The sequence below is a fragment of the Arachis ipaensis genome, chromosome B7 (genome assembly GCF_059453495.1).
Source record: "Arachis ipaensis isolate K30076 ecotype BB chromosome B7, ASM5945349v1, whole genome shotgun sequence".
NCBI lineage: Eukaryota > Viridiplantae > Streptophyta > Magnoliopsida > Fabales > Fabaceae > Arachis > Arachis ipaensis.
Window position 1 is genome coordinate 16,271,788 of NC_142442.1, and position 9,211 is coordinate 16,280,998.

Below are 9,211 nucleotides of genomic sequence, written 5' to 3' on the forward strand. Positions count from 1 at the left end.
TTAACCGTGTTATAATCATGTGACACATGAAAAACTAGCAACCTTGAAAATTGTAAAGGAGAGTAACTCTTGTTTTAAATAATCAAGATGCTCAAGAACAAGATTAATAAAGAAGTACAATCTGTTATGTTAGTTTCGGGTTAGATTGTTGAGGTAGAGGAAGTGTATATAAGGCATTAGCCAAGTATTACTCAGTATGATTTTTCTAATAGCAATTCAATTTTTGTTTTTCTGCAAAATACTATGACTTCTGTTTTTCTGCTGCATAATTCTCTTCTTTGGTGTAGTTGCTGGTGTTCTAAGTCATTGCTGTCATTATCCTTTCAAACATGACATCACATCAGTTAGAAGAAAAAGTACTTATTTGTTTTGGTGGGAAACAAAAATAGTTAATATAGGATAAGAAATGTGAATATATAGACATAAATCACTTGATCCTTTGCATATATGTTTTGTTTTATGATCAATTCGATGACCAAATTCACTTTTTTATTCATATCATACCCTTTTTCATCAATCTAGAATATAGTTACATAATACCATACTTTTTGAATTATTTGGACAACAGTACTATTTTAAATTATATATATTCATACTCCTAAAAGTAATAATAAGGTCCTCTTTAATTTGTTTGAATAAGACCCCATGTTACGTCTTTGGTGTCTGCCTGTCTGGGGATTTTACTTTTTTTTTTTTTATAGTAATTTCATCCGTAACTTTATTAAAGTGGTTGTTCCTCTTCCACAAAATGAATTGAGTAACAAAACATATATATATATATATATATATATATAAAACATCAAGCGATTAGGGGTTTTTTTTTTTTTGCTGGCCAAATTTATCTTCCATTTATTCTGTCTTATTATGGTTTATGCACTGACTATATATTTTTAGAGCTTTTCTCCATAAATCCAACTTCTTATTTAGGTCTTCGCTTGACTCTCTCATAAAGACGATATCATCAGCAAAAAGCATGCACCATGACCCAGGCTCTTGGATATGCTCTGTGAGTATTTTCAAGACTAATGTGAAAATGTATGGATTTAAAGATAATCCCTGGTATATACCAATAAAATATTTCTCTGTTACACCACCTTGAGTCTTCACACTAGTTGTAGCCCCATCATACATGTCTTTAATTGCACGAATATATATAATCTTTACTCTCTTCTTTTCTAAAACCTTCCATAAGACCTCCCTTTGCACCTCTTGTATGCCATTTCCAAATCAATAAACATCATATGTAGATTCCTTTTATTACTACGATACATCTCTATCATCCTTCTTAACAGGTATATCGCTTCAGTGGTGGATCTACCTGACATAAAATCAAATTAGTTCTTTATTACTTATGTCTCTTGTCTCAACCTTCGTTCTATCACCCTTTCCCATAACTTCATGGTATGACTCATGAGCTTGATCCCTCTATAGTTTTCGCAACTTTGTATATCCACCTTATTCTTATAGATAGATACCAATGTGTTCTTTCTCCACTCATCTGGCATCTTCTTAGACTTTAAAATCTCATTAAAAAGCTTGGTTAACTAACTGATGCCTTTCTCTCCAAGACCCTTCCAAACTTCAATTGGGATATTATTGGGTCCTACTGCCCTGCCATTTTTCATCCACTTTAGAGCCTCTTTTACTTCGAAGTCTTAAATCCTTCAATAGTAGTCGAAGTTTTGATCTTCTTCCTTCGTGCATAACCGACCAAAGTTCGGAAGATTCTTCTGTCCTTCATTAAATAACTCGTAGAAGTAGCTCTTCCACCTTTTATTGATCTTCTCCTCTTGAGCCAACACCTCCCTGTCTTTATCCTTTATGCACTTAACCTTATCCAAATCTCGCGTTCTTCTTTCACGGCTCTTTGCGATTCTATATATACATTTTCTCCTTCTTTCGTGCCTAAGGATTGGTAGAGACCCTCATATGCTCTTGTTCTTACTTCACTTACAGCCACTTTTGTTTCTTTATTAGCCGTCTTATATTTTTTTCAATTATCTGCATTGCGGCATAAAGACCACTCTTTAAAGCACACTCTTTTTGCCTTTATCTTTTTTTATACACTTGTATTCCACCACCAGGACTCCTTGTTTCTTGGTTCTATCCTCTAGATTTACCAAATTTTTTTTTTGCTGTTATTCTAATAACTTCTGCTATCTCTCTCCACATCTCTTCCGCGCTTTCGTTCACATCCTACTTTATCTCTTCTTCTACCAATTTTAAAAAAAAAATTTATTTCTTACCTTTCATCCATCACCACCTCGTCTTTAAATTCTTCATATGATATCTTTTCCTCAATTTTTGTTCAATACAAAAATTCATGACCGGGTTCTTATTTACACGTGCTGATGTGCATAAACATGTTAGTTCAAATATTATCCTAGATGTACTGTTGATTTACCATATTACTAGAAAATTTAAGATTTGCAGCTAACGTAATCAATTACTATTTTTCTGTTAAGATTCCTCTATTGTATTCTAAATGTTTCTTATTTTTAATTTTTATTCACATGACCTTACCTTTTATTTTTTTTATTTTAAAAGAAACTCATCTATTAAAATAAGGATAGGCAACTATTATTCTACTCTTAAATCAAATGTATTCCTACAAAATTTTTCACAAAATTTTTGTTTTCAATTCACTTTTTCTTTTGTATTGTTATGATATTTATTATATTAATATTTTTTTAATAAATAATTTAATGTATGTTATAATAAAATAAGTATAAATTAATTAATATATTATTTAATTTAAAAATATTATTTATTATAAAAATAAGTGAATAGTTTTCAGTATAATTTTTAAATATACAAATAAAAAATCATACAATTAAAAATAAAGAATATTTTTTACACATCCTTTAATTACTGAATTATCATATCATTTTTGTATTTATATATTGTGTTATATGAGAAACTCTTAAAAGCCTGCAATTTTTAATGTTTTTAATTATATTATTTGACCAGCATAAATACTAAAGTATTTTTAATAAATATATTTTATTAATTTATGTAAGTAAATTCTAAAATAATTTGAGTGTAAGCTATATTAATTCATGTATGTAAAATTCTGGTAAATATAGATAGAAATTATATACTTTTTGTGTGCAAAATCTCTGTAGATATATGTGCAATTTATTTGTGACTAATAATGATAATATTTATTAATCATGTAGCATTGCTTAATAATATATATCATTTTAATTTAATAGATCATATTTTACCGTCTCTTCGTCTCACAACAAAAGCATAAGTGATACAAAATGAAACTTAGGATAAGAAGAAAATCAAAGAATGGAAATTAATTCTACCTCTCCTATTCACAATTTCACATCTAAGTTTCTCAAGAAATTCAAAAAAGTTTCATTCATAACAAATAAAAAAAAGTAACTACAAAATTTAAAAATTTTATACCTCTTAAACTCTTACTTTTAAAATTCTAATTTATAAATTCACTAAGATAATATGGATCAAATTATAATTAGATCTAAAATAATAAAAAAATAAAATAAAATAAACTAAACATAACATAAGTCTTAAAATAAATACTAATAAAATGATACATATTTGATTCAACTTGATTAATTAATGAGAGTATTTAATACAGCTTAAAAATAATAAGATGTTTAATTTTCCGTAATTGTCAATTACTGTCTTAAAAATAGTAAGTCTTAAACAAATGATTTTATTCATAATTATAAAAAAAAAATTATTCTCTTAAAATTCATATTGCTCTTGTAATTAAAAAAAATAACATACGAAAGTTTTTAGTTTATCCCATGTAACTTATATCAATAAAAGTGTGTTCGAACTATATCTTTGAATTAAATAATCTTTTGTTAATCCTTTCCCTTCTTTTCAAGCAGAGAAAAAAGGTCAAAAAGTACATATGTCATATATATGTTGCATGTAGAAATAAATAAATTTGCCAAAAATTCCAACATTCCATTCTTGATTATCAAGAAATTAGTAAACACTTTAGAATATGCTATACTTGATGTTTGACATTTAATCAAAGCCACTATACTCTTAATTATTAGGATACAACTATTAGTCCATGGCCTTCTCTTATAAATGGATGTTCTAATCCGTAGTAATGACCATGCTAATTCTATGGTAAACTCCGATTAAAAGAGAAAAAAAAAAAAAGCCTAAATCATCATTAGTAACGTCCCATAAAAGTGTTATGTCTATATCCGGTGGTGCAAGTACTACCTCATCAGCAGCTATAACAGGTAACACACATACGATCTCTTTTAATTATTATTATTACACTAAATTAAAGATATTGGGAATAAACTGATAGTGGATAAGAGTCAAATACGAAGTAGTCAATAATTTAAGACCGCACAACCATATAAGTTTACATATGTAATGTATATAATGTGTCCCAATTAAGTTCCAACGTATTAATATGCAATTTCAAAGTTTAATAATTGAATGAATAACAATGAACATGATAACCTGTGTTTATGTACCTTGCAAGAATAACAGATTGCGACGAACTGGGTATTGTAGTGGCGGAAGAAGCGGAGCATGTAAGAGAACGCAGTTTTTGGGGACCAGATGGTAAGTTTTCAGTTCATAATTGTTTTTGAAGGAAAGAGATCAACACATTAAGGTGGACTATACAAAGAGATTGCTGTTCCCATATTATCCCTGAATAATATCACTAATATCAACAACTACACTCCTTATATAACTATTGAACGATTATCAACCGCCTGGGCTGTTTTCATTCCAAAAGATAACTTCATTTTTTTAACTAATATTTTAAAGAACAATGCTATATGATCAGTAAATATTATTGTTTTTAGAGTAATAATTTGCATTTATTTATAGATATTTTGTATTCAGAAAGCATATAATTTACACTTTACACCTATATTTACTAGAGTTTTATACACATGAATTAATACCATTTGTATCCATATTTTTTAAAATTTGTATACATAAATGAATAAAATTTATTTGTTAAAAGACAATTTAGTATTTGTACTAGTGAGTTTCTCTATTTTAAATCACGGAAAAATATTCAATCAATCACTTTTTTTCTTTCCGAAGATATGAAGACTCAAACCTGCAACCTGTTAGATGAGTATGAGGAGATTATGCCATTTGATCTATTATTCATTGGCATATTCAATCAATCACTTCTTATAATGCAAGAAAGCATTTTTATACTGTAAATTTTTTATTAAGAATTCAGTGTATATATATATATATATACACACATTCTTTTTTGCAGTTTTCAAATATTGATCAAAACTCTGATATATTTGTTTTGAAATTTGCAGAGATGCATATAAAAGGCAGATATATAAGGCAGCGATTACAGGGAATTGGAGTAAAGCTTTAACATATAATATAACTGATCCTACTCGGCTCTGTTCTCTTTTGACTAAGCAAGGAGACACAGCTCTTCACATTGCAGTGAGCATGGAACAAACCAGCTTTGTAGAAAACTTAATAGATCATATGAGTCTGGAAGACATGCAAATTCGCAAGGTAGATGGCAACACTGCCTTTTCTATGGCTGCCATTTCAGGGAATGTGCAAATTGCTAAATTACTACTTCACAAGAATCCAGGATTGGTTTGGATTAAAGGACACAAAAACATGCTTCCAATTGAATTGGCATGTTGGGCTAATCAGCCTCTTATGGTGAATTATTGAGTTTAAAAACATAAATACATTTATTGTAATATAAAAATTTTAACTAAATTTAAAAACATAAATACATTTATTGTAATATAAAAATAAAAGTAACTATTGAGTTTTTTTTTTACTAATTAACTATTAAGATTATTTTTTTTATAGCCATACCAATTCAAAATTTGAATTATCTTTTTCTTTTGGTATAATTATGCCAACATAATATTTAATATATACCTAACCATGTGTTTCAAAAATTAATTAATTCAATTTCAAAAACTACAAAATATTAAATAAACATAAAAAATGAAAAATATAGTCGTCGTAATTAACAACTGATTTTATAAATTTATAATTACTAGTTTGTGCCATAAATTGAAATATAATAATAAAGCAAACATAAAATAAACATGAAGTATATCCATATTGCCTTCCTAAGAATATCTTAGAAAATAAATTTTAATTTTACTAATATGGGATAAAAAAAATTAAAATATCAATAATATCCTTATCACAAAATTGATATATGATGTATATATTTAGATTAGGAATTCAATCTTGAACTGAGAGCAAAAGTGAAACATGTGAAAAATAAAGTCAAAATCTCACAACTCAAGCAGAATAAATATTTTATGGATCAAACATTCTCTACAGAGCTCTAGTAAAATTAAAAGAAAGTGTCAATATAAAAAGTTAAAACGAAAAATATACTATTTTGTCACTTAAACTAAATTAACTAATTTGGCCAACATGTACCTAAAAAATCCGTCTAAAAGACATTTAACAAAGGATCAGTTACAAATTGTTGAATATAGAGAAATTGCATAATAATTCAAGCACACATGCACATGCATTCATCTAAATTCTATAAAACATTCACTTGCCAAAAGCAAATAGGTGAAGCAATAACCTAAAATGTGGAATGGGATTTTAACATCATAAAGGAGCTACTTCACTTTATTGAATTTTAAAGAAATAACTGAACTACAAACATAAAAGATTGCACAATTAATTTGCCTAGCGATTAATAATATTGTGTCTACACTCTAATACTTAATCAATTACATGAGAAATAAGCCCAATAAAAATGCACAAAGCATTCCATACAGACATCTTAATCCACATATCTCCTACATCACAACCTAAAATATGAAATACTTACATGGACACAATCAAAATATCTAATGTCCTATTAGTCCTAATCAGTAGCTCTAGTTAACTGGCATGTGTAGCCATTTCATTTAACATGCAGACTCATCCCTAGAGCCATGAGACTCATTAGATTCATTAAATTCCAGCATCAAAGATTTTCTCAACCTCTTCAATGGAAGATACTCCTCTTTCCTCAACATAACATTGTTTAAGACCAACCACATACTCCTAATCTAAAAAAAATGCATGAAAATTGAAACCAAATTATAGAGATAATTACAAATAGCCGTAGTCAAAAGAATCAAAAAATAAAAGTCAATACCCTTTCAAAAAAATAATTTAATATTACTCACCTCCTAACTTTCATCAACTTCATCACATGAATTTTTAGAATGATCTAATTCATTTAACTTGTCTCTCACAGCATGAATAGACTTTTTTTGAGAGGACATTGTTATAGCACACAAGAGAATAGTTTGAATTTAAACGGGCTAAAAAAGGGAAAAATGGAATAAAATAGTAAAACTGCTATAAATCCTATAACCTAACTTAATATTAGGAGAGAAATACAGCAAATATAAAATAGAGCAACTACTCAGATCGAAGAATGAGAAGGACAGACTTAGAACCCTATACCTTAACCTAATATTAGGAGAGAAATACAGCAAAGAGGTGTGAAAAAAATACGTAAATCAAGACGGCTCCCTCTAAACCATAACCTAATGCATAGATAAAGAGAGAGAAGAGGAAGAGAACAAAAATAACATGAGGTCAGTATAAGGATAAAAGCAAGAATCAAAACAAAAAAGTCTATGCATAAATCTAGGGGATGGCAGGCTTAGGTAATGAGTACACCTTTTTGTTTAAATATCATGATTTTAGTAGACTTCCTATATAATTAGATTTCCAATGAAAAAATATATCATATTCCAATGAAGATACACACAATCTAATTATTTATTTAAGGGTTAAGTTCGATTTTGGTCCCCAACGTAGAGGCCGAAAATCGATTTCATCCCCAACTTTTTTTTGCTACAAAATGGTCCCCAAAGTTTCAATTTGTTTTAAAATCGTCTTTTTTACCAATTTTATTTTTTTATTACCAAATTATCCCTCATTAAAAAAATTATAAAATAAAATAAATATAAAATAAATAAATAAAAAAGGAAAGAAAGGGATACAAAGAATCGGGGGGAGAGAAAGAAGGGGGTTTATGCGAAGAGAAATGGGGGGAGGGGGGAGGAAAGGGAAGAAGGGGGAGGGAGGGGTGTTGAAGAAGAAGAGGGGAGGGGTTTTATGCATAAAGTAAAGGGGAAAGGGGGAAGGGGTTATGCGAAGGGAGAAGATGGGGGGGGGGGGGAGTTCGGGAAGAAGAAGGGGAAGGGTCTTCGCCGTCGCCGCCGCCACCACTGCTCTTCTTTGCTCGATAGCCGTTGCTCGTTGTCGTTCGGGTGGCTCACCGAATTTTGCTCTTCTGCTTCCATTCTTCTTCTTCTTCTTCTTTGATTCTGCTTCTATTATATTTGTTGATTTTTTATTATTATTGTTTCTGGTTGATTCTGATTCTGATTGATTATATTCTTTCATTGTTATTGTTGTTGTTGTTCTGTTTCTGTTTCTGCTCCTGCTTCTTCTATTTCTACTTGATTCCATTGTTGATTCGTTAGTGATTCATTGTTGTTGTTGTTGTCCTACTGCTGCTTCTGTTTGATTAATTGTTGTTGTTGCTTTTGGTTCTGTTTCTGCTGGTGCTTCTGCATAATTTTGGGGAAGAAGGGGAAGAAGAGCGGAGGGAAGGAGGGAGGGAGGGGTATTTTCGTCTGAAGGACGATTTTAAAACAAACTAAAACTTTTGGGACCATTTTGTAGCAAAAAAAAAGTTGGGGACGAAATCGATTTTCGACCTCTACGTTGGGACCAAAATCGAACTTAACCCTTTATTTAACTAAATTTCCAAAAGATAGGGCATCGATAAACTTGGAAAATTATGCTAAAAGGAAAACAATAAAATATACAATCAAGGAATTAAGAGATAAATAAAAGCGAGTAACAAATAAGGATAAACTACTTACTACTTTTATTCCAATAATGAGGGAAACAAAATATGTATTTATAAAGTAACTAATCAAGAATATAAAAAACCAAAAATAAATTTATTAACTTATTTTTCACACACTTATGAGCTTTCATATATCAAAAAAAATAAAGATTATAAACAAGGTTGCGAGAACTAGACCGATCATCGAACCGGTTGACTGACTGGTTCAATGGTTCAACCAAAGTTGAACAGATTTAATTAAATATAGAGTAAAATTATAAAAAATTCAATACATAATTTTAAAAATTTAAATTCAATTATTTCTAAACTAATAAAATTCAAAATTTAACAATTTCACAAAAT

At 29.1% G+C, this 9,211-nt stretch overlaps 1 long non-coding RNA gene across 1 annotated transcript; it reads left to right on the forward strand.

The window, feature by feature from the left end:
- Positions 1-4,107: 4,107 nt before the first annotated feature.
- On the forward strand, positions 4,108-5,664 carry LOC148550441 (uncharacterized). The gene is made up of 3 exons (XR_015892368.1): positions 4,108-4,238; positions 4,490-4,572; positions 5,301-5,664. It is a non-coding gene; the product is annotated as an uncharacterized LOC148550441 (long non-coding RNA).
- The last annotated feature ends 3,547 nt before the right edge of the window (positions 5,665-9,211 follow it).